Genomic DNA, 27,269 nt, shown 5'->3' on the forward strand with positions numbered 1-27,269 from the left:
TATTCACACATGTATGATACTAGATATGATTACCTAGAGACTCTCCAATGAGAAGGTAAAATTGGGGTGGGGATGACACCCATAAATCTTCACTACTATAATAATAAACTATATCCAATGAAGGTTATAATGTTTTGATCATGAGACATGATCTACCCTATGAAAGGTCTTCCCTGTTAAAGGCTTACAGAGACTGTTAGGTCTCACCCTATTAAAAGATGTCAACACCTTGTTAAAAGTGTGCCTTTCTAAAGGACTTTAACTCACAATTAAGTAAGAACCATGTTAAAGGATTTGAATATAGCCACTTAGGACTACTCTGTTAAGATATTTAACTAATTAACCTATTAGAACTATTTAGCAATGATCTTGTGGTTAGCACTTGATTTCTTGATAACAGATCACCTCTAAACTAATGTATTCTCAATCCTTCCTTATTAAATGTCTCTTTGATGTATGCTTTTCCTTTCCTTTATTCTCCTTTAACTGATTATGTAATGCAATCTCAAATCATAACTCCTTAGCCACCATGAATTCTTTGTTTGTGCATGAAAACTTCTCTCTTTTCTCCTTCATACACCTTAGAAAGTTTAGGGTTTGTCCTCCTTAAGAAGGCTCAGGTGACTTAGGGTTTGGTATGAATCACTAGCTTGATTCATCCATTTTTCTACTTAAACCTTCCCTTTACCTAATTGGTTGCATATAATTTTCACTAGGAATGCAATTTAGGGTTCGTCCTTATCTCCAAAATATCATAATTTAATCTTTAAGTCATCTCAAAAATGGTTTGCATAGTTATTTGTGTCATTACGAAAGACTTTGACAAAATTGTCTTACTCAGCATCTGAAGTCTCTAATGCTCGATATATACTAATTTCTTTATTGTGACTTAGCATCTATATCACTTGGCATGTTCTTCTTACTCAACTCTCAAATCACTCGACATACACTATTTGCTTAGCACTTGAGTTACTCAGCACATGAGTGGCTCGACACGCACTGTGGACTCAGCATGCTCTATTATATACATGTTGTGCTTAGCATGCACTACTTATTTGGCATGAACTAAGTAAACAACATAAGCATGTAGACACTCACTTGTCAAAACCAATCTAAGATCAACAATCTCCCCCTTTGACATGAGTGTCAAAAACACTTGGTCATGCATTGATATCCAAATTCTTACAAGCATAACATATTTCTCATTCGGCTTATGTACAAAACATTAAAATTCCAAAATTTTGTAACAACTTATACCTCAAAATTTGATAACTCCCCCTAAGTTGATAAGTATGTTCTATAGTCAAAAATTGTGTACTCCTGCTGATTAAATGTGTCTCAATTGATATTCTTTCATCTAATACTCTCACTTCATCTCCCCGTTTTCTCTCTATCTCCCTAAATACTATATCTCCCCAAAAATTTGTATCTCCTTTATTTCTCCCCCTTTTTGACACTGATGTCGATGGGCTATACACTGATAGTGTATTTTTCCAAAAAGGATTTATGGACCTCTAGAATAATCTTGAGAGTTGCATCCCAATTTTCACATGCTAGTTCCAAAGACTTGATTTGGATGGCCATCTCGACAGCAAGGTGAACTAGGCCATCTAGTGTAGAAAGATTAGGGTCTTTCTTCATAAGTGTTTTAGCATAGCCTAATTCCTTGTAACAAATTTCCATGTGTAGGGTTATTTTTTTGGGATGCTAATCACTTTAGCCCTTATATTAAATTCATTTGCATACAATGTTTCTAACTAACTCTAGGTTTGTAGCAATGTTCTAAAGTGCTTCTCACTTTGAGCTAGTGTCATAGGTAGTTTTGCACCTGATGCATTAATCTGACTTTCCAAACTCAAAATATGACTTCTTATCTCTTGTGTGAAGAGTGTTGGATTACAAAATTTAGTCTACAATGAGAAAATGTTCTCAAGTACTTTCTTCACACTTTCTACCTTTGTTGCCAATGCAACTTGTGTGAGTGTTATGTCACTTGATATTTTCTCATTCACTTTATTCTAAAATTTGTTTTTTGACCATTCTAACAATTTAGCATTTGTGTCAAGGTCTGCATCACTAACCTTTTCCACTATAGTTTTCATTTTTTCAATGAGTGGCTTGGTCTCATGTGGGGTAGGTAAATTAAATGCATCAGAAAAGATGTATTTGATATCTAACAATGCTTGCTTCTGCCTATACTCCCTTCTAAGTAGTTCATGATGTTTCTTTATGACTAGGGCTTCTTGTAGTATGCCCATCTTCTCATTTTTCATTGTGTCATAATCATTCTTTGGTAATACAATCTCTTCATCAAGGCTTACAACTCCATCTTTTATTACTTCTTCAACCTTTGATGAGCTCGAACTCGGCACTGAGATCTACAAAGGTGTTGCATCTATGCTTGGCTTCTAAATAGTATGACTTGAAGGAGTGCTAGATATTGGTAAGGTTACTAGGGCTTGGATTGCTACTTTCTCCTTCACCTTTGGTGTTAGCTTAGTCTCTCTAAGCTTGTCTTGTTCTTCCATAATACCTTAACTTGCACCTTGTACTTGTGTTGTAGGTGCAGATAAGTCTATTTGACCTATTCCACTCTGTGTTTCTATAGTGTCTTGGGTTTCCACAGTGTCCTTTCCAACTATATTAACCTTTTCAGATGTAACTTTAGGTATTTTATCCAAAGGTTGTACATTAGTGACTTGAGGGGTGATTATAGGTGGTTCTTGTGTATTCACCTCTACCCTTGTTTTAGTCACTAATTTTTGAATCTCATCTACACTCACTAATCTAGGATTATCACATAATTTCTCCTATAGTGTAGACTAATCAAGTATCCTTTTGAGATCTTCCTTTGTAAGGGGACTAATGTCCTTAGTAGCTAGATCAAAAACATCCTTCACTATTACTATTTTAGTATTTACACTTGTTGCTTGTTGAACGCTGACATCTGGAAGTTGGGTATCTTGTACACTCTATTCTTTTTGCTACTCTACCTGAACTATTGCCTTGTAATCTATGTTTAGTTATGTCCCTCCCTTAATAGTATATTCATTTTTATCATCTTCTTCATCATCTTTTACCTCTATAGGCTCTTGTTTATGTGCCTTTATTGTTGCTAGTCCATATGAGACTTTCTACATCTATGTGGACTTCTTAACAACATCTTCAATATTATTTTGCAATATGCTAAAAGATTTATATTTAGGTACAAGCCTAATTTCATAATTCTTCATAGCCTTAGCAATTTATGCCTTATTGAGTTTAGGCATCACTTGTGCAAGTGAAGTCTCCCTTATTTTTCTTTACAAGTTCAAACAATAGTGTCATTTCTACTCAACTCTCTCATATAAGCTTTTAGACATAGAGTTAGCAATTTCTAGTGGGGCTTTTATAAATTTTTCCATTATGGTATAAATAGCTTCCTCCACTTTATTCTTTTCTACTTTACCAAGGTTATTAAAATCAACATGAGAATATCCTGACAAGTCTACACTATTCTAAATATTTTCACATAGATTTTCAAGTTTTGAAGCTAGATTGTGACTCACCATTTTGAATTGTCTATTGTCATTGAATTTTTTTTCTCCTCATCAGATTTAGCTTGTGCAAGGTATCTCCTTGGTCTTTTCTACACACCTCCTTCCTACTCTATTGGTTTGGCTTTCTTCTTTACCTTTTGTGCAGTGACACATGCACTAGCCCTTGTAGTAGGTGTTGTAGGCTTGGGTTGGCTTGGTTTTGCAATCTTCTTAGACCTTGTCACTGGTTGGGCCTTAGCCTTCCTCTTCTTTTGATCAATAGGTGTAGGTGTTTTCTCAGCTTCTTCTCCCTTGACACCTTTAGCAACTTCTATATCCTCCTCTAGCTGATCTTCTCCCATTCCTTGTGTAAGTGCAAGTGGTGCTTGTGTCTGGATGTATTCTTCCTCTTCATCCTCTTCATGTTCAATACCTTCACCAAATTTAGCTTTTGATTTCTTCACCAACTTCTCCTTCTTCTTTATTATAGAGGTATTCTTTAGTTCCATAGTTATTTTAGACTTAGCCATTCCATTATTTTCAAATGCAGTAGCATCTTTATCTATGTCTTCTACAAGTAAAGTTGTAATAGTTGCAAAGGCTTCATCTACATTTATTTCATATCCTATTAGTCTCAACCATCTTACCCTTGGGGTTACTACTTGAACAAATGTATAGTCAGCATCCACTAGGAAAAAAATGTCATCATAATGCTTTTCCACTAGTTATACTAGAATTCTCAAATTTTTTTTATAGACTTCTTAAAGTCTTCAAAATGCATTGTCAGAACTAATTCAAAGTTCTCACCCAATTATTCAATGAACTCACAAATTTGTTTTGCCACTAATCTATCTGTCTTTCATGCACTATGCCAAATGTAGGGAATGTGTTTTGAACATAAAAGAAAATGCATATTAGAATAGAACCAAATTTGCATTGGGCACTCTTTGTATTCCTTATAGCTTCTAGGTTCTCAACCAATTTTTGTAGTTATAGCTCTATTAGATAATATATGTGAACCTTTTTTTGACAATTTTATAATCAACATCTACTACAATATAGGGCACACTATTCAATCTTTTGGATTTTTAAAACTTATGTGAAATAACCCTTATTGAAAAGTCTATCAATAGATCAGTAATGGTGTCAATTGTCATTCCTCTCTTATTCCACTCAACTCCTATATTCTTGTCAATAACCTCTTTTGAATCACTCCTCAGAGTATTAGGCTGATCTAGGGTTGGATACCCTATTACCCTATGGATTATCCTTTTGGTTATCTTGATAGGTCCATTGTCTAACCACAACAAACTATCATGAATTTTGCTCAGTACAATACTAATCCATTTGATCTTGAAGACATTTAGGAAATCTAGGGCATGAGTTAACCCTTTCTTTTCTACAATTTTAAATTTTTCCCTTAGTACACCATTCTCACAGAGTCTATCATATGCTTTCATAATCTTCATATCTCTAATACTACCAATTTTTCAATTGTAACATTTCCTAACATCTTGGACCATTAAAACATTTGGTGGTATCATGGATAATGCATTGGAGGGGTCTTCTTTGTGAGAAATGTCTAGAATGGCTTTAAATATTGGTTTCTTGACCTCATTACTAATCATTTGAACATTCAAAACCTCCTTACCCTCTACATTCTTTGAACTAGATGCCATTTTGTAAAACTAAGGTTTATAGAAATATAGATAGCATAACTCGGCACTTGATAAATACCTTGCAAGATCTAACAAAATGAAGTTGAATCACTACTCAAACCTTTTGCAATCACGTTGTATGAATTTTTTCATTGCCTCTTGTTCTCCTTGTTCTTTCTCAATTTTGAAATGATGTAAAATGAGTTGAAATCAATCAAATACCCTTTTGAAAAATTGCAACTAATGTTGAGTGCTTACATAACTATAAGCTCAGAATTAACCAATTTTAGACTCACTCAACATCCATTAGCATTTGACTTGTTTGACAACCATGCGAGCTTGGCATCAACTAGCTAATTTGTTAGCTTTGCATCCTCTAGTATTTCACTTAGCACTTATAGGAAAATTTGTATGCTTGGTAGTAACTTGAAAAACTTAGAGATTTTTCTTTGGATTCCAAAAATAATATCTTGCATCTTTGTTCATGCTAGTGTAATCTTTTTAGTACTAAATCCTTTTGGAATTGATGAAAGATATAACTTTTAAATATCAATCCCACATACCTCTTGATTGCTTAGTTTGATGAGGTGTGATCACCTGACCCAGTGGGTGAAGTGATCTCTTCTCCATTTGATGTGATGTAATCATCTTTTTTTTCCCATGTCTTTCTCATTTCACTTTTGACATTTTCAACATCTATCTTGCCTTTACCTTTGTCAAACTCATAGCTTGGTGCCTTTGACTTTGTTAGACAATATCAACTGATGTGACTAGTCTTCAAACAGCTAAAACATGTGGTTTGACTCAACCACCTTTTGTAGTCACCTATAAAGTGTGTTCTAATACAAGTTTTAGGAACATTTCCATATTCTTAACAATAATGACAATTATATCTTGTATTATAATCCTAGTTATAAGAGTCTTGATTGTTCCTTACCTTTGTTTGCCTATTTGATGACCACATGGGTTTAGATCTGCATTCAAAAGCTCTATGTCCATACTTTTGGTAGTTATAGAAATATCCTTTAAATCTTTGTGTATGCATGGTCTTGGTTATGCATTCATGTGTTTAATGACCTTGTTTGTTGCACTTATGATAGTGAACCATGTTCTTATGCTTGACATTCTAATTTGTAGTTCTGCTCTTGCACATATTAGCTATATTTTCTTTCTTATCATAATTATGACAAGTAGGTTTGGAATTCTTACCTTTGTTGCTCCTTTCTTAAGCACTTTTGGATGACTCTCCTTCTTTAGCACTTTTGTATCCCAGTCTAGATGTATCATTATTAGGTCTATGGGGTCTCAATAATTGCTCAAAGTATTTGATGGCTTTACTTGGTTTATTAAAACTTTCAAAAAATTCATTTTCCCTTTTTAGGTCTCTTTGCAATTATTCATTTTGTAACTTCAATGTTGTTATCTCAATGTCCTTGACATTCAACTCATAGTTGGCATTCATCATTTGACTCAAAGTATCCAATTTCATGTTGGAAATCTTGGTTAACTCTAATGATTTCTCCTCCAATCTATTGCCCAAAATTATTTTTTCTTATTCAATAATGGATTTTCCTTCCATAGATTTCCTCTTTAGTTCAGTCACTTCACATATTAGTATGGCTTGTGATTCTTTTTCTAACTTGAGATTTATGATTTCCTCAGCTTGGGCTCTATTCTTTTCCATTAGATCTACAACTAATATGTCAAATTCATTAGAGTCTCCATTAAAAAATAGCTTAGTGGTTTCTATCTCTTTATATTATGTGTCATTCTCCTTAATAGAAATTTCCTTCCTTCTCTTCAAATATTTCTTTAGTTCTTCTCTTGCTTCATTTAGATGATGTAGGTTGAGATGTATTTCAATCTCCTAATTCTCAATAATCTTTCCCAACTTGTAAACTTTCATTTAAAGATCTTTCCTCGAATCTACAAAGATTCTCTTTTAGATAACAAGGCTTTGATACCGATTATTGGAGTTACAATAGGAAAGGTAAAGTTCTAAGAGTGGGGGTGAATTAGTAGTTTAAACTTTGACCCATAAAATCATTCACCACACATCAATCTCATACATTTACTGAGTAAACTGAAATAACATGTAAAGCATATACATCTAAAACATGAAAACAAGTAAACATTCACACATGTATGACACCATATATGATTACCTAGAAACCCTCGAATGAGAAGGTAAAACTAGGGTGGGGATGACACCCAAAAATCTTCACTACTGTAGTAATAAAGTGTATCCAATGAAGGTTACAATTTTTTTATCATGAGACATAATCTACCCTATGAAAGGTATGCCCTGTTAAAGGCTTACAAAGACTATTAGGTCTTAACCTATTAAAGGATTTCAACACCCTATTAGAAGTATGCCTTGCTAAAGGACTTTAACTCACAATTAAGTAAGCACCCTATTAAAGGATTTCAACACAGCCTATTAGGACTACTCTATTAAGAAATTTAATTGATTCACTTGCTAGAATGATTCAACAATGATCCTATGGTTAACACTTGATTTCTTGATAATAGATCACCTCTAAACTGATGTATTCTTAATGCTCCTTGATTAGATGTCTCTTTGTTGTATACTTTTCCTTTCCTCTATTCTCCTTTAACTAATTCTGCAATGTAATCTCAGATCATAACTCCTTATCCACCATGAATGCTCTGTTTATACATGCAAAATGCTCTATTTTTACATGCAAACTTCTCTCTTTTCTCCTTCATACACCTTAGAAAGTTTAGGGTTTTTCCTCCTTAGGAAGACTTAGGTGACTTAGGGTTAGGTATGAATCAAAAATTGTGATTCATCCATTTTGCTACTTAAACCTTCCCTTTACCTAATTGGCTACATGTAATTTACATTAGGAATCCAACTTAAGATTCATCCTTATCTCCAAAATATCACAGTTCAATATTTAAGTCAGCTCAAAAATGGTTAACATAGTTGTTTGTGTCATTACAAACAACTATGACAAAACTATCTTACTTGGCATCTAAAGTCTCTGATGCTCAGCATATACTAATTTATCTACTCTAACTTGGCATCTATATCACTCGACATGTTCTTCTTACTCAGCTCCTGAATCACTCGACATACACTATCTTCTTAGCACTTGAGTGACTTAGCACATGAGTGGTTCATCACTCACTGTGGACTTGGCATGCTCTATTGTATACATGTTGTGCTCAACATGTACTACTTGTTCAACATGAACTAAGTAAATAACATAAGTGTTTAGACACTCAATTGTCAAAACCAATCTAAGATCAACACAATCCTCCTTATAATATCTCTTGGATTAGGAGATGCTCAAGTACAATTCTTGTAAAAAAGATTTTATCAATGGTTTACAAGCTTCACCAATTGATTTATCCTTTTGTAGTAGTCTATCATAAAATGCCTACAACTCATTTTTATTTGGATCTTCCACTCTATGATGCCTTAGCTCAACTCTCATAAGATATTGTATCATTTTTTTAAATTATTTTTCCCTCCTAATGAGTCTATATTTCTTTATTTTATTTCTTACAATTTTTTTATATGAGCACACATCATGTAACATTACTAACTTTTGTACTTGATGTAGAACCCACACTCTCGTATGTAGTCATTAGATTCTTTATACTAGATTTTTTAGTTGATGCATCCATCACTTTTTGCCCAAGAATCTTTGTGATAGGCCTAACGTTTGTATTTCTTGTCCTTTCAATGAAATAGTTGACATTTTCCTATTTTGTTTAAATTCTCAAAAAAATATCTTTGAATAGAGCTAACATATTTTTGACAAGTACACTTGAGAATCTTTCCTAGCATTTGTTACAAAATGTTAGTATCAATATCGATCAAATATTTTATCTTTCTATAACTAATTATGGGATGTGTTCTCAACTATTCAATGGGGTTAAAATTAGGAGCATCAACAACTATATGGTTGAATAATGTACCTTTAAAGAAAGATAATGTGCCTTTAAATTCAGATGTGAAATGTGGATCTTCACCAACTTTATACAATAATGGTGTATCTTCAACATGACACATTGGTGCCCCTACACCTTTGAATATAGATAATGGTGCCCCTTCAATTTGATACAATATTGTGGCTACACATTGAGATGTAGAGAATAGTGTGCCTTCAATATGATAAAATTGTGTTCCTACACATTGGGGTGTAGAAAATGATGTGCCTTAAATATGTTATTATTGTGTGCCTTCAACATTGGAAGTTTTGATTATGCAAAAATGGGTTTGAAGGGGCCTCAAAACCCCAAACAAAAATTAACAAAGGAAGGAACCAGTTTTATAGGGAATAGTAACCTAGAGTTTCAAAATAAAATTTGAAGGCTAGTTTTACAAGAACCAACAACCAAGTCTAGCTGGTTTTACATGGACTAGCAACCAAACTAATTCAACTAAACTAGTAGGGGTCAAAATACCAGAAACAAACAAAAACTTAAAACAATTCTTTAATAGATATAGAAATAGAAGTTCCTAGCAAAGCAACATTTTTGAGAGAATCATGAATGCTATTCATAGGGATCTAGAGGTCAACTTTCTTGGTACTTTTTTTGGTGCACCTACTCAGACTACCATCCATCATCAAAGCTTGACTAATCAAAGTTTCTTAATTTGGAGAGGCTTTCCCAATTGATGTAGTAGTAGAAAGGACAAGTGAAGTAACACCCTACATTCCAATTTCATTATACTTTAGCATCTTCTTGAGGGAGGCTTCATAAAAATGAATTTTAGTTGTGATATTCCCAACTAGAGTTTCTAGCTCAGTCTGCTTCTTGCATTCCTTAACCAGCTTCCCCTATAAACATAGGGCCTTATCCTCCAAGAAGAAACAAAAACATGGAGTTTTTTTTATTTCATTGTACACCCAAATATCCAGCTCCATCCCAATATTGGCTTTTTTTTTGGATGTTGATGTCCCTTAATTTGATATATCATAGATGATGTACCCACTTCTTTATAATTCAATTGTCTTGTTGCATGCAAGTTAATCATTTATTACATTTTTTTACAATTCCAACTCTCTCTTCCCTTCTATTGATGTCTTATGTTCCTCAACCAAAGGAAAGTGGTTGTATATGGTATCCAATTATTTTTGCTTACAAAGTAGTCTCATTCTTTCCCTTGTCTTCTCTTTCTCTACTCCATGCTCTTCTAATGTTGGAATATTTTCTCATTTCCTCCATATGATGATGATATCTATAGTGTGTATAAGAAAGTTAAAGATTATTTGACAACTTGTATTTATGTCCAATCCACCTTCCCAATTTAAATTGGTCACTGCTATTTCAAATTACTTTGAACCTCTCTAAAATGATGACCCTTGATATATATTATTTCTAACCCAAACTTAGATTATAAGAGAATCTACTAAATTTATTAAAATTATAAAAATAACAAGCCCATAATATATCAATAATAAATAAATAACCCCTTGCTTATATTTAAATTGTAAAAAATGAAAGTATTATTTTATATATATATATACCTCAAATGATTAATTTTGGTGAGGAATCATTATTTTCCACACTTCTATTTTGATTAATTACAAAAATATGGGTGTCAAATTGATATAATATGCTTCCTTTAGACTTTCAACACCATGAAAAGAATAAATTTATGGAATAAAACATAGAAGCCCAAAAAAATAGAAAAAGAAGGCCTTAATCATGAGTTCCTTTCCTTTTTAACTTCTTTCATATTCTTAAATAGGGTGTACACCCTATTTAAAAATAAGTAAAAAGGGGGGAGAGTTAGAGAGAGGGAGATATAGGTTAATAAGGTGAGAAATAAATAAAGGAGAGAGATAGAGGAAGAGAAGGGGAGAGATAAAGGAGGGAGAAGGGAGAGAGAGAGAGTGATAGAGAAGGTGAGAAGACATGGGGGGTTAGGGGTCCTATGAACCTTTAAAACCCTCCGATATCATTCTTAGGTTACTTAGACACATTAGAGATAGGAAAACAAGTTGAGAAGGTAATAAGAGGAGGGAGGGAGAGAGAGAGAGATATGGTTTAGGGTTTAGACTTTAGGGATTATAAGGGGTCCTAGGAAACATTTATGTGTCTTAAGGCCCCATACAACCCCATATAACTCTTTACCACACAAAAATGTATGATAAGGGGTCACAAGGGATCCTAACAAGTCATAAGACATTCTACCATACATGTTAGGGGATTTAAGAGTTATTAAGAGTGTCAACTTTATGGTCAAATCATTTCTCTATTAGTGACTTAACATGTAGTTAGTTGGTTTCATTATTATCGAGCTCTATAGTTGCTACGAAGCTTATCATTCTTCTAGTAGTGTTAACCAAGTGTTTTAGATGCTACCAAGCTAAATAGCCTAATTGCAGTCCATGCTAAGCTTCATAGTATCTACCAAGCATCTAAGATAGATTACAATGCTTGTTGAGTTCTACAATGTCTACCAGGATTCAGAGGCAATATATAGTGTTACTCGAGCATAGAATAGTCTACTAAGCTTTCTAGTATAAGTGATGAAGATCTTAGTGCTAACCAAACACTGTAGTGTTAACCAAGTATATTAGTGTCTATCAAGCTCACAAATTTAACAAAGTAAATTCAATTTGAGTGAGCTATGTAGTGTCAATCGAATGATTTAGTATCTATCAAATTTTTGAATGTTCACTAAATAATTTAATGTTGACCAAGTTCCTACTACTTGAAGTGATCAGTATGGACTGAGCTTTAATTTCAATCGATTGCTAGAGTCTTCCAAGTGTTGATAATGTTTTTCTAGTGTTAGAACATCACCAAGTTTTCTTCTAAACCCAAGTTATAGTATTAGGTTGACCTTGTGAATTATGATGAATTTGGTATTGTAGCCAACTCTAGAAAGTAATTAAGCAGATTGGTATATATGTAATGTATTATATCATATCCAAAATATATATGTAAAGAAGTAAGAAGTAGATAAGTGTGAATTAGTGAAGGCTATAAGAAGTATAAGGAATAGTAGAGACTTATCTACCACAACAAGGTGATCATTGTAATTCAAGGAATCTTATTCAACATATCATAGTTATAGATCAAAGATCAGTAGTGGGTTCATCCTAATAGGTGAATCAATCAAATCCTCCAACAAGGTGAACTTAACAATCTCTTTCTAAATCTCATAACAAAGTGCATACTTCATTGTATGTGTATAAAATCCTTTCTCAAGGTGGATTAATATTCCTTATTGCTCCTAATAGTGCAAGTCATCAAAAGTTACCAATTATAAGCCTTAATAGACCAACTTTATATTGAAGTACTAGAGCTTGTGGGCATCATCCCCATCTTAGTTTTACTTTCTATTTGGAAGGTTTCTAGGTCGTGTTATGAATGTTTTGTTTCTTTCATTTTTTTCATGCATGCAACTAGATCAATAAATGGTGATGATTTAATTGATGAATTAAGTTTAAAGTTTTATTGGTTCTTGATTCACCCCTCCCCTCTCAGTAACCTAGCTTACCTTATATTTCCAACAATTGGTATCAAAGCATTTGGTTCTCACATCAAAAGATTAACAACTTGAGAAAAGATCAAAGTCAATAAAGGTATATAGGCTAGAAAAGGTTGATGAGAATGAGAAGTTGGATCTAGAATTGGCCATTGGAAAAATCAAGAAAGAAAAAAAGCATCTCTCTCAATCCTTGCAAAGAAGGAAGAAACTAGTAATAAAATTGAATAAAAACATCCACATAGATGAAATAATTGAAGACTTGTGCCAACAGAAAAGTTTAGATGAAGTTGATGTATCATTCAAATACCTACTTGAGAAAAATATTACTCTTCAAGAAGAAGTCAAAAAAACTAAAAGGAGAGAAAGAAATCCAATCAGTCAAGATGTGTGCAAAATTGGAACAAATGGACAAAGCCAATGAAGAGAAGAGATTTCTTACTACAAAGATAGAAGAAAAAGACAATGAAATCCATCAGATATCCCTTTAGCAAGAAGATTTTATTGATCATCCCAGTGATGCAAATCAAGAGATTATAAACTTAAGAACAATGAATGAAAGATTGTAGAATGATCTTAGCATTGAAAACAAAACCAATGAGAGGATGATGAAATCTAGAGAAAACATGAATCAATTGAATGAGAAAAGTCAATATAGACATAAATGTAAAGTTGGATAAGGATGCACAAAAGAAGGTGAATCATCTCACAAGGAGCTTAAAAGAATAAAAGACCAACTTACCATCATTGTGAAAAGATGGGTCATACATCAAACAAGTGTTGGACTAGTGTTAAATCAAAGTTCAATGGAAAAGGAAACAAATAAAGTAAATGCAAAGAGAAAACTATGTTTGAAGGAAAGTGGAACCTAAATTTTTAGAATGCAAGACCAAGAGGTGGAACCCATCAAAGAAAATTGTGAAAGAAATATTTGGTTGGGATTACAACACATGGTTTAGATGTCACTATTGTGGTGAGTTTTGACAAATTGGAGAAAATTGTGTAAAACATCACATGAGGAAGAGAGACACTACAAAGAAGTGTTTTATATGTACAAAATGTGGACATCTTGCCAAGAACTATATGAATAGAGGAAGAGTTGTAGATGAAAAGAAAGTTAAGGCTCACAATATTAGAAAATAAATAAGAAAAAAATGAGTTTAGAAATCTCTAGAGAATACAAGCCAAAGTCCTCAAATTATTGAGACCCTAGTCAATCAGTTGGGTGGCACAATCATTTCAACCTAGTCATCCATGGAGATTACTAAAACTATGGTTCAGAAGAAGACATCTCACATTAGTTCTAGTTAGTAAGATGATGATCCATGTCAACATTCAATATGCTCAAGGATCACCAAGTTAAGATGAAATTTGAAGACCTTACTGAGCAAGTTCAAGATTCATATCATTACCAAGTTCTAGATGTAGATGTTGAGTTGGTGACTCTACCAAGTTTAGATAGATTGGTGGTAACTCTACCAAGTTCAAAGTTCTCTCTGAGTTGGTAGTTCCTATCGAGTTAAGAGACTTTACTGAGATGAAGGTGTCTTCTAAATAATAAAGACCAAACTAAGTGGAGGATAGTATGTCACTGAGTGGACATTTATATAAAGCATTAATGGCAATCGTAAAAATTGACAAAAGGATGAAATTGATCAAACCATTTCATTGCAAAGTTTTAGAGCTAAGAGAGAAGAGAAATTCAGAGCCCATGAGCAATTTGAAGTAGTTGTTGTTAAAGTTTCCTTCTATGTTCAAAGTTTAACCAAGAAGAATGGCATCTTCTAGTAGAAAGGTAAAGAAGTGTTTGAAGATGTTGGTTTGTGGAGTTGATAGCAAGGTTCTCATGTTTAGGTTAAGTCCAATAGTTTTAGAGGAACTTGACCCAACTGGAGTGCAATCACAATTTCCACCAAAGGTACTTCTTATACATGATATTAGGTCATTTTTCTATTTTTCAATTCAAAAGTTGGGAATCCTAGAGATGAAACAAGCATACAATGAGTTGTGTGTGGATGGTGTTTTGAAACCCAAGAATAAACATTTGGAGATGAAGGGTTTGATACATATTTTACATATGCCAAGGGATTTTCAAGGAAAGTGGATTAGGTTCACCTTGAGCCAAGATTACGACATGCATTTATGGTTGGATCACCCTATTTTGATAATAAAGAAGATGATACATAAAATTATTGAGTTACCAATACTAAATAAGGTGAAGACCATGAAAACCCTAGGTTGAGTTGAATTGGCTAAGAGGACTCTTACTGAGTGGGATGGAAGAAGCATGAAGTTAAATGCAATAATTGACATGGAAATCAAGTTTGGCACCCATATTATTGCACATAAGATTTATAGCTTGAGGTTTTTGAACAATGTAACATGTGAAGCACTTGACCTAGCATACACGGTGGTGAAGAATAATCTATCCTTCAACCTTATTGAGCTATAGTTGAACCAACTAAGAAAGAACATGGAAAGCATATGAGTCTCAAGGAACAATCCATGTAAGTTTGGTTCTCTATTGACTTGTTTATTATTCTATGTGCAAAATGTTTTCCATTAAAAAGGAACTATGGTGTGGAAAAAGGATAAACTAGTGTTATATCAGATTAGTGAGTTTATAGAAGAGATGGGTGAAAATTTTGAAATTATAACGGATAACTACTTTGAATCCTTCAAAGAGAAAATGCAAAGAAAATTTAGAATACCAAGGAAGTTGGTAGAAGACAATGAGAAAGATATTTATTTTTTGGTTGACTATGAGAAGGTCCACATCCAAGCAGTCAGGCCTAGAGTGGTATGGGTAAAGCCTCTAGGATATGAGGTCAATATTGATGACACCAAGGACATAATTGAGGCTCACCTGAATGAATTAGTAGATTCCAATACTTCATATTTTGAAGCAATAAGGAAGCAAAGAATAGAATTAAAGTGGAGATCAAGCTTCCTCAAGCAGTGAAGAGATGAAGAAAGAAAGTAGAAAAGATACTTAAGGGGAGAAAATAATCTAGTTCTCCTCTCATGTTGATTGAAGGAAACAGTGATGATCTAGTGGAAGAAGAAGAAGAAGAAGAAGAAGAAGAAGAACAGAATGTAGAGGAAGAAGAACCTAAAGAAGAGGAGGCTCCCAAGAAGAAAGGGAAGGCCATTATAACAAAACCTACAAAGTATTCCTTTGTTGTGTTTACTAGAAGATCGTCAAAATCTAGGAAGAAAAGAAAATCCGGTGATGATGATGAAGATGAGAAGATCACATTCAAAAGGTTTGCCCCCAAGTTTGAGTAAAGATTGTAAACACTTGAAGAAGATGGAGGTATAGATGACTTCAAATTTTTGAAGTATGAAACTAGGACCAAGGAAGAGAAAAAACATATTGAGGATGTCCTAATGGAAAAGATGGCTAAGTGGAAGTATTCCCCTAATGAGATAAAATCAAATGTTCCTGATGACTTAGTAAAGGTAGTTGCACCACAATGGGACAATGCATTAAGAGTTTCCCAAGACATCAAAGAACGAACTCTCAAACAACTTATGTCAAGTCTTTTTGATAAAGAAGTGAAGGAGTCATTGAAGGTGAATAAACACAAGCTTGTATCTAGATTCAATGCATTTCTAATCCTTCAAAAATACATAGAATCCATTGTGAAGTCAAATACTATTGCATGGAGGAACATTTATGGGCTGCACAAGCCTAGTGATCAAGTTGTGCAGATTGATGACAAATATGATGAAGAGGAGGATGCAAAAGAAGATGTAGAAATAAATAATGAAGAAATAGAAAATGTAGAATGAGATGATGCTAAAGAGGAAGAGGATCAAGAATTTATAGGAGTAGAGTATTCAAGAATCTAATGTAGAGAAGGTAATAAAAAAGGTTATGGCCTCCCTTCTTCAACCTCTGAGAAAAGCCTTAGTGCAACCTATCTTAGAGAAGGCTTCTGTTGAGTTGATTGAGGTAAAAATTGCATCACCAAGCACCCAACCAATCTCTAGAGAAACATTACCAAGTGTAATGATGAGTGAAGCTTCTATTACTTTATCTATCAAGTAGCAAATCCCAATCATTCCAACATTAGGCATTTTTGAGCTACAACAAGGTATTTCAAGTATTCTTGTTGTTAGTGTTGATACTCCTACATTATTTTTTATTCCTACTTTTCAACTATTATTTCTATAATGAAAATTTCTACATCAAGTTCAATGATAGTTGAGGTTAAGCTTCAATCAAGCACAAAATTTAAGATCAAAAGAAAATAAATTGTTTCTTCTGCTATTCTAATAGAAAAGGGTAAAGAAGAAGAAATTGATCTGGATGAGGCAATTATTATTCCAAATTGGGATATCTTTGACCTCACTCTTAAAGAAATGGATACCCTAGGTGAGTAATGGAAAAAGAGATCTAAATAGAAAAAGCTTAGAGAAGAAAGAAAAAAGGAAAATCAAATGTTTGAGGATATAAAAGGCATATTCATTGATGCATTAAGTAATGAGGTTGACAAGTAATGAGGTTGATGAGAAGCAACCAATTTTGGATTGACTTTTTGGAGTTTTTCACAAGTACAATGAAGAGTTGAATGGACAAGATAAACTTTTTGTAGATGGTAGAAAGGAAGTTTGAAAATAAAGTTTTGGAGAAGGTAGTACAAAAGATAGCTATTGGCGAATTAGAATTATCTACTATTCTTGTTACACTTCAAACTTATGTAAATAATTTTGTTTCTTTGTTTGTTAAGTTAAGTGATGCATCTATCTTAACCAAGGAAATAAAGGATAAACTATCAAAGATAGATGAGGACATGAAAGCAAGTGCACAATAATTGTCACTTAATCCTAGTTATAGCTCTACACATTTTGTGAAGATCAGTTGTTTGATAGATCTTTAGGCAGAATTATTAATGGAAGAAGCAAAGATTAGGGTCATGCTTGTAGATATTCAAGGCATGATCCTTCCCATCATGGATGTGTTGCAACAACATATTGCACATTCAAAGGCATTGATCCATGATAATAATTTCTACATAGAAAATCATATGATGGAACTTTTAGTAGAATTATAGATAGTCTTGCATGCACCAAATGTATTGCAAGAGAATTGGAAAAAGACCACAAAAATTATTTTGAAGATACATAGTGATTTCTAGAAACATTTTGGTATTAACTTGTAAATATTCTGTACTTTTGTCATTTATGTCAAAAAAGGGGGAGAAAATTATTGATAAAGGGGATAATATTATCATACTCTAGATGTATGGGGGAGAGATATATGTATGGGGGAGTAGTATTATGAAAGAAAACACATGTACAAATAGTAGAAAATATGTTTACAAAAGCCAGTTTTGAAAAATAAAAAATAGAGTAAGAGGTTACTGATGTACCATAGTAGACAGTAGTAAAAACTAGGTTGAATACCAAATTGTTGATAAGAGAAGTTTTGACTTATAATTTTTAGAATTTAGATTTTTGGAATGATAAGTATTTTTTTCACTAATGTCAAAGGGGGAGATGATTGACCTTATGGTCAAATCATTTGTATATTAGTGACTTGGTAATTAATCAATTGGTTTCATCACTACTAAGCTCTATAGTTTCTACCAAGCTTATCATTATTCTAGTAGTGTTGACCAAGTGTTTTAGTTGTTACCAATCTAAATAGTCAATATTGTAGTTCATGTTAAGAATAATAGTATCTACCAAGTATCTAAGATGGATTGCAGTGCTTGTCAACTTCTATAATGTCTACCAAGCTTCAGAGGAAATGTGCAATGTTACTCGAGTATAGCAGAGTCTAGTAAGCTTTCTAGTATAAGTGATGAAGATCATAGTGTTAACCGAGCTCTATAGTGTTAACCAAGTATATTAGTGTCTATCAAGCTTGTAGAGTTAACAAAGTAAATTTAGTGTTGACCAAGCCATGCAGTGTCAAGTAAGTGATTTAGTATCTACCAAGTTTCTTAGTGTTCACTAAGTCATATAGTGTTGACCAAGTTCTTGGTACTAGAAGTGTTTAGTATGTACCAAGATTCAACATTAACTGAGCACCAGAGTCTTCCAAGTGTTGATAGTGCTTTCTGAATGTCAAAACATCACCGAGTTGTCTTTTAAACGTGAGTTACAGTAGTGGGCCGACTTTGTGAATTATGATGAATTTAGTATTGTAACCAACTCTAGAAGGTAATTAAGTGGATTTGTATATACATAATGTATTATATCATATCTAAAATATTTATGTGAAGAAGTAAGAAGTGGATAAGTTCATATCACTAAAGGCTACAAGAAATATAAGGAATAGTAGAGACTTATCTATCACAACAAGGTCATCATTGTAATTCAAGGAATCTCATTTAGCAAATTAGAGTTGCAGATCAAAGATCAACCACTAGTTCATCCTAATAGGAACATCATTCAAATCCTCTAACAAGATGGACTTAATAGTCTTTTGCTAAATCTCCTAACAGAGTGCCTACTCCATTGTATGTTTATAAAATCATTTCATAAGGTGGATTAATAGTCATTATTACTTCTAAGAGGGAAGGTCATCAGAAGTGATCAATTGTAAACCTTAACATGCCAAATTTATAATGTAGTACTAAAGCTTGCGGGTATAATCCCCATCACATGTTTACATTCTATTTGGAAGGTTTCTATGTCACTAATTGATGCAGGAGCATCCAGAGGCATAAGGGCAATCCTATGTCACCAAAAAAAAATGTACTTAGACTTAGTTTCTGTTTCATGTGTTTTCATTTTTGGTCACCCATTTGGGTCAAATAAAGGTTGCAACTCTCACAGTCCCACTATCAGTGTGCTAGAAAATTCCAAAAAATAGGAGCATGTAATTGGGCTATCATTTTGGTAAACTAGACAGTGTGAATTGGCCAGATGAATGTAATTGTCATTTAAAACATTCTAGAAAAAGAATCAGGTCAAAAGGCCCCACGGTTTGAAAGTTATTACAATTTTTTGGGTTTTGGAGACCTCCTAAGAATGCTTCAAAGTCAAGTTAGGGGCATTAAATGACCTTAAAAAGGGTCAAAAAATGGGGGACGAGAAAAGTTGGTCCATAGGACTATAGAGCACTTCGAGAGATTTCCAGAAATGTAAATGGTTTATCAATCAGAGCTATAGTTCAAAAGTTATGCCTCCCGGAAGTTTGGTTACCGTTTCTGGATTCTTCTAGATTTGCACTAACTTCTAACGTAGATTTTGGAGCCTTCTATTTGGTTGGTGGATGCCTACTAGAACCTTCTAGAATGTATTCCTAGTCCTTAACCCTCTAGGGTCTATTTAAGGAGATTCTTGGCATTGTAAAAGGCAGTTCAAAGTGGAGTTTGAGAGAAGGTACTAAAAGGAGAAATTATCTCCACATTTATGCTATTGTAAGCCCTTAGGGCATGTTTTGAAGGTTATTTTCTCTGTACTGAATGTACTAGCTTATTTTTTAGTTAATACAATTTCTCTTTTCTGTTGTGTCCATTCTGTTCTTGGGTTGTGTCCTCATCAAGTGGTATCAGAGCAGGTTTTCCTAGGTGTGTAGACAGAGCGTCGACTGTGAGGCAGTTTGCACCAGGACTATGTGGTTGTGGGTTCAAGTTAGAAGATGCCTCCATGAAGAGAGCATGGTGGAAGGGCCAGAGCTATTAATCCTGAGGAGGTTAGAGCCCTCCAAAGATAGGTACAGGCATTGCAAGAGGAGCTTCGTAGAGGAGCAAATGTTGCCGCAGGTGACGATAGTGAGGATGAAAATGAAGAAGACAAAATGGGACCAGAAGGGGAATTTGATGGGGAAGTTCTGAATCATGTAGAGGAAAGGCTTTTTAGGGCCATTACTAAGTTTGGGAAAAGACCTACAATTGAAGTGGGTGTATTTTTAGAAAATCTGAAACTAGATGAGTTGATTGATTGGATCAATGAACTGGAAGAATACTTTGAGTATGAGGATATCAGGGACCCAAATAGGGTTAAGTTTACAAAGGCCAAACTGAAAGGCCATGCCAAAATCTGGTGGCAAGAGGTTCAATTGGAAAGAAATAGAAGAGGAAAGGAGAAGATCACAAGATGGGATCGCATGGCGGACAAATTGAAGAAGCAGTTCATTTCTATGGACTACGAGCTTGATTTGTTTAAGAAGATGCATGGGTTAAAGCAAGCAGGAAGATCAGTCCAAGAATATACAGAGGAATTTTATCGACTCTTGATTAGAGAAAGGCATGCAGAAGCAAATAAGGAGAAGGTTGCTCGTTATATCAGTGGGTTGCAACCTAGCATCTAGGAGGAATTAAGTCTGGTAAGAATGACCAGCGTTAAAGAGGCATACCAGTTTGCCCTACAAGTTGAAGAGAAGTTGAATAAAAGGTTTGAAGGAAGACAAAGAGGATGTGGTCAAGGAGGAAGGGGAAGTGGTAGATCATCTGGAGGCCGCAATGAAACCCAAAAGAAAAATGAAGATGTGGGTACTAGCAGGAACCAGAGGAATGAGGATTCCAACCGCTCCCATGATCAAGACTTTGGAAATCAAAGAGGAAGAGGTAGAGGGCATGGACAAGGAAGAGGCGGCTTCTGTGGTACCTATTTCCATTGCAATGAAGAAGGTCATCATGCCTTTGAATGCCCTCAACGATAAGGAAGGACAGATAAGAGAGCTGAGGGCCAAGCTAGGGTTGCTCATGTGGATGAGGATGCACAATCATCACATTTAGAGGATGTAGAAAGAGGAGAGACCTTGGTAAATGAAAGAGTCCTACTAGGTGGTGAGATTGAACTAGGACAATGGAGGAGTTTGTTCCGTACCAGATGCAAGTGTGAGGATAAATGTTGTGATGTGATCATTGATGGTGGTAGCACTGATAACTTGGTATTAGAAGAGATATTCTTTAAGTTGAAGCTCAAGAGGGAGAAACATCCCCAGCCCTATCAGATTGCTTGGGTAAAAGATGATTATAAGGTCCTAGTAAGTGAACAATGTTTAGTGAAATTCAAAATTGGGAGTTACCATGATGAAGTTCTCTATGATGTTATTCCAATGGATGTTTTCCATCTATTGTTGGGTAGACCATGGCAGTTTGATAGACATCCAGTACATGATGGACATGCAAACACATACTCTCTGACAAAGGATGGAGTTCGCCACAAGTTGAAGCCCATGAAAAAGGAAGGTGAAAAGGTATGTAGCAGTGCTAGGATTTGTCTTGTTAGGAAGCTTTTAGATGGCATGAAACATCAGCATATGTGATACGCTTTGATTCCTAGGAAAGATAAAGAATGTAGTAGTGAAATACCACTTGAAGTTTCAGATTTACTAGGGGAGTTTGGAGATATTATCTCTGATAATGTTCCAGATGGATTGCCACCAGTAAGGCAAATCAGTCATCAGATAGATCTAATTCTAGGAGCTAGTTTTCCTAACAAGGCTGCTCATAGGATGACTCCTACTGAAACAGAGGAGCTAAATAGATAGGTTCAAGAGCTATTGAGGAAGGGCTTGATTTGAGAGAGCCTAAGTCCATGTGCAATACCTGTAGTACTCGCACCAAAGAAGGATGAAGAGTGGAGGATGTGTACAGATTCTCGAGCTATAAATAGGATAACCATCAAGTATCAATTTCCTTTGCCAAGGATGGATGATCTTATGGACTGCTTGAGTGGAGCTCAGTACTTCACAAAGATAGATCTCAAGAGTGGCTATCATCAAATATGGATTCGAGAAGGAGATGAGTGGAAAATAGCATTCAAGATCAAGGAGGGTCTTTATGAGTGGTTAGTCATGCCCTTTGGATTGACAAACGCCCCAAGCACCTTCATGTGGCTCATGAATGAGGTACTTAAGAAGTTCTTGGGAAAATTTGTTATTGTCTATTTGGATGATATTTTAATTTTCAGCAAGACTTTGGAAGAGCATTTACTGCATATTCGTAGTGTCCTTGAAAGGTTAAGGGAAGAGAAACTGTTAATTAATCTGAAGAAGTGTATCTTTGCAAAAAGGGAGTTAGTCTATTTGGGGTTTTTTATATCACCCAAAGGTCTCAAAATGGATCCAGAGAAGGTAAAAGCCATCTTGGAATGGCCTACTCCAAGGTCTGCTACTAAGGTAAGATCATTTCATGGTCTTGTTAGTTTTTACAGGAAGTTTATAAAGAATTTCAGTGGCATATGTGCACCCCTAACTGATACAATAAGAGGGGATAGAAAAGAGTTCAAATGGACTGCAGCAGCTGTGAGAAGTTTTGAATTGCTAAAGAAGAAGGTAACAGAACAACCTGTGTTGGCACTTCCAAATTTTAGAAAGATTTTCCAGGTGGATTGTGATGCTAGTGGTAGCGCTATTGGGGTTGTATTAAGCCAAGAAGGTAAGCCTATTGCATATTTTAGTGAAAAATTGAATGATGCAAAGAAGAAGTATTCTATTTATGATCAAGAGTTCTATGCAATAGTTTAGGCCTTAAAGAAATGGAGGCATTATTTATTGCCAAAAGAATTTGTTTTGTATACTGATCATTAGGCATTGCAGTACCTAAATAGCCAAGGTAAATTGAATCAGAGGCATATGAAGTGGGTAGAATTCTTGTAGAGTTATACATTTGTGTTGAAGCATAGAAGTGGAAAATCTAACAGGGTTGCAGATGCACTAAGTAGGAGACAAGTGTTGCTTACAATAATGCAGGTTGAAGTAGTTGGGTTTGATGAACTCAAGAATTTGTACCCCGAGGATCCTGATTTTGCTGAAGCATGGAAAGCTTGTAAAGAACCTATTTCTATAGATAGAACCAAGTGGTTAGACTATTTGATTCAGGATGGCATGTTGTTCAAGGGTAGTCAATTGTGCATTCCAAGGAGTTCCATGAGGGAAAATTTGATTAAGGAGAAACACAGTGGAGGGATGGCAGGACATTTTGTTCAAGATAAGACCATTACAATTCTTAGAGAACATTATTTTTGGCCTCAAATTTCACAGGATGTGAAGAAGTTTGTACAGAGTTGCTAGGTTTTTTAGGTTGCCAAGGGGTTTGGTCACAATACTGGCCTATATCAGCCATTGCCTATTCCATCAAGGCCATGGGAGGACATAAGTATGGATTTTTTTCTTGGATTGCCAAGGACACAAAGGGGTAATGACTCAGTATTCGTGGTGGTTGATAGGTTCTCCAAAATGGCACATTTCATTCCATGCCACAAAACTCATGATGTTGTCCATATTGCATACTTGTTTTTCAAAGAGGTGGTAAGACTACATGGACTTCCAAGGAGTATAGTTTCTGATAGAGATACTAAATTTGTGGGGTATTTCTGGAGGATGTTGTGGAAAAAGTTGAGAATAGACTTGAAATTCAGTTCCACGCATCACCCACAAGCTGACGGCCAAACAGAAGTGGTAAACAGAAGTCTGGGCAATTTGCTAAGATGTTTAGTTGGGGATAAGCCCAAGGGATGGGATTTGATTCTACCACAAGAAAAGTTTTCTTAAAATAACTCTATAAATAGGAGTACTGGAAAATTGCCATTCCAAATTGTATATGGGAATAGCCCAAGGACTACACTAGAATTGAGGAAGATAGAGCAAGGGGAGAGGACAAGTGCTGAAGCGGAAGAATTTGTTGAACATATCAAGCGTCTACATTAGGAGGTTTAGGCACACATTACCAAGATGAATCAAGAGTATAAAGCTAGGGCTGATCAAAGGAGAAGACATAAGGAATTCCAAGTAGGGGATCTAGCCATGGTGCACTTACGAAAAGAAAGATTTCCAGCCAGTACTTACAACAAGTTGAAAATGAAGAAATTTTGCCCTTGCAAAATTTTGAAGAAACATGACTCAGGAAATGCATATGAGGTGGAGCTACCAGATGGTATTCACATTTCTTCCATTTTCAACATTGTAGATTTAACAGAGTATCATGATGATGGTGCAGATGAGGAGCTGGTGTTAGAGCCATGTCCAATTCCTGCTTCTAAGAAGGAGGAGATAGAAGACATTCTAGATCATCATGTGGGTAAGAGTACCAGAAATAGGTAGTATGAAGAGTATTTGGTCAAATGGAAAAGATGATCGATCGAGGACTCAACTTGGATTTCAGCAGCTGAGGTTTCCCATTTGGGATTTCCTCTACCATTCATAAAGTGACAGGGTCACTTTTCAATCTACCCTGGGTGTCTAATGCAGGAGCATCCAAAGGTATAAGGGCAATCCTGTGTCACCCAAAAAAAATGTACTTAGACTTAGTTTCTGTTTCATGTGTTTTCATTTTTGGTCACCCATTTGGGTCAAATAAAGGTTCCAACTCTCATAGTCCCACTATCAGTGTGCTAGAAAATCCCAAAAAAATAGGAGCATGTTGGGCCATCATTTTAGTAAACTAGACGGTTTGAATTGGCCAGATGAGTGTAATTGTGATTTAGAACATTTTAGAAAAAGAATCAAGTCGAAAGGCCCCATGGTTTGAAAGTTATTGCAGTTTTTTGGGTTTTGGAGACCTCCCAAGAATGCTTCAAATTCAAGTTAGGGGCATTAAATGACCTCAAAAAGGGTCAAAAATTGGGGGATGAGTGAAGCTGGTCCATAGAGCTATAGAGCGCTTCGAGAGCTTTTCAGAAATGTAAACAATTTGTCAATCGAAGCTACGGTTCAAAAGTTATGCCTCCCGAAAGTTTGGTTACCATTTTTGGATTCTTCTAGATTTGCACCGACTTCTAACGCAGCTTCTGGAGCCTTCTATTTGGTCGGTGGATGCCTACTAGAACCTTCTAGAATGTATTCCTAGTCCTTAACCCTCTCGGGTCTATTTAAGGAGATTCCTGGCATTGTAAAAGGCAGTTCGGAGTGGAGTTTGAGAGTAGGTACTGAAAGGAGAAATTATCTCCACATTTATGCTATTGTAAGCCCTTAGGGCATGTTTTGAAGGTTATTTTCTCTGTACTGAATGTACTAGCTTATTTTTCAGTTAATACAATTTCCCTTTTCTGTTGTGTCCATTCTATTCTTGGGTTGTGTCCCCATCACTAATTATTGTGTCAAAGTGTTATGAATGTTTTGTTTTTTTCATTCTTTCATGCATGTAGCTTGATCAATATATGGTGATGATTTAATTGACATGAATTAAGTTTAAGGTTTTATCGGTTCCTAATTCACCCCTCCCCTCTCACTAACCTAGCTACCTTATATTTCCAAGAAAGGAGTCCTTTAACACATTAATGTTTTTTAGGACCCTTGAAGACCCCTTATAACCCCTACGATGTATTCTAAGATGCTCTATAGAGTCAAAAGAGGTCAAAAGGGATCTCAAGGTGTCTAAGGATCTCTTATTACCCTTTAGGATTGTAACACCCCACTAGGGAACCCAAAAAAAATTAACATAAAGTTTCACTAAGTTTGTCAAACATTTTTTTTAAAGATAACAATTAAACAACAATAGATAAAATATAGTAGAAGCATTAACTCACATACATAAAACCATAAAAACATAATTACATCGATTAAGAGTCTCGTAACATTAAATCACATTTAAGTTTAAGTAATACTAATTCCAATATATAACAAATACACATCAAATAATAGTTGTAAGTACAAATTCATTTAAATAATATACAATTATAGGATGTCACTTGGCAATAATCAAAATGTGTAATCATCTACTGTACAAGTCGCAAGGTAAGAAAAGCTCAAAGAATATGTGTCATGAATATAATACATCATCTCATAAGATCACTAAAAATAAAACACAATTTAACAAGGTATAACCGATTGGATACAATTAATTAATTGTGTATTGTATTTGATGTTATACAACACGTCATATCATTACCTATTACTGTATGCTAAGCTCACTTGGGCATTGAAGACAATCTTTTGTGTCTGTTGAGCATTCCAGAGTTTTCCTATTTAGAGGACAGTGTCTACTGAGTTCACTTAGGCGACAAAGAAATGTTTGAAAAATATGAGTGTTAATCAAGCTCACTCAGTTAATAAAAGAAATGTTGGATGGAACCAGTGTTAAATAATCTCACTCAGTTACCAAAGGAACTTTGTGAATATGTAGTGTTAATCGAGTTCACTTGGTTAACATAGGAAAATCACTTTGAGTTAGTATCTACCAAGCAAGGTTGGCTAACAAAGGATTTTCTTGTTTTGGCATATTGAGTTCAATTAATTTTTTTGTTGGTTCTACCCAACTAAGAAGATTAATATTAATTATTTTATGTTATATTCAATCTTACTTGACACTATATAAGATATAAATATAAGGTCAAGTTGAGGATTAGAAGAAGAAAAATGAGTAAAAGATAATTAAACATTTGATGAAGCTAAGAGGAAGCGAATTGGATACAAGTGAGAATTGAGATCTGTAATTAGAAATTTAGTTACATTAAAATTAGGGTTGGCTCCTAACAGGGCTCACTTTAGAAGAGTGAAAAATAGTAACTAGATGCAATTGGTGGTTTTTCCCAAATTGGTTTTCCATGTTAAATCTTGGTCTCAACTGTGTTCATGCTAGTTCTTATATGTGTTTACAACTAAGTTAAAGTAATATTAACCACAAATAATATCTTAGGATTTTCATGTTAAGAATTTAATGAGCTATTTCAATGTTTATCAAGTTACAACATTTTGTCTATGTGTTT

The sequence above is a fragment of the Cupressus sempervirens genome, chromosome 5, assembly GCF_028749045.1.
Source record: "Cupressus sempervirens isolate cs-2001-9-10 chromosome 5, ASM2874904v1, whole genome shotgun sequence".
Classification (NCBI taxonomy): Eukaryota; Viridiplantae; Streptophyta; class Pinopsida; order Cupressales; family Cupressaceae; genus Cupressus; species Cupressus sempervirens.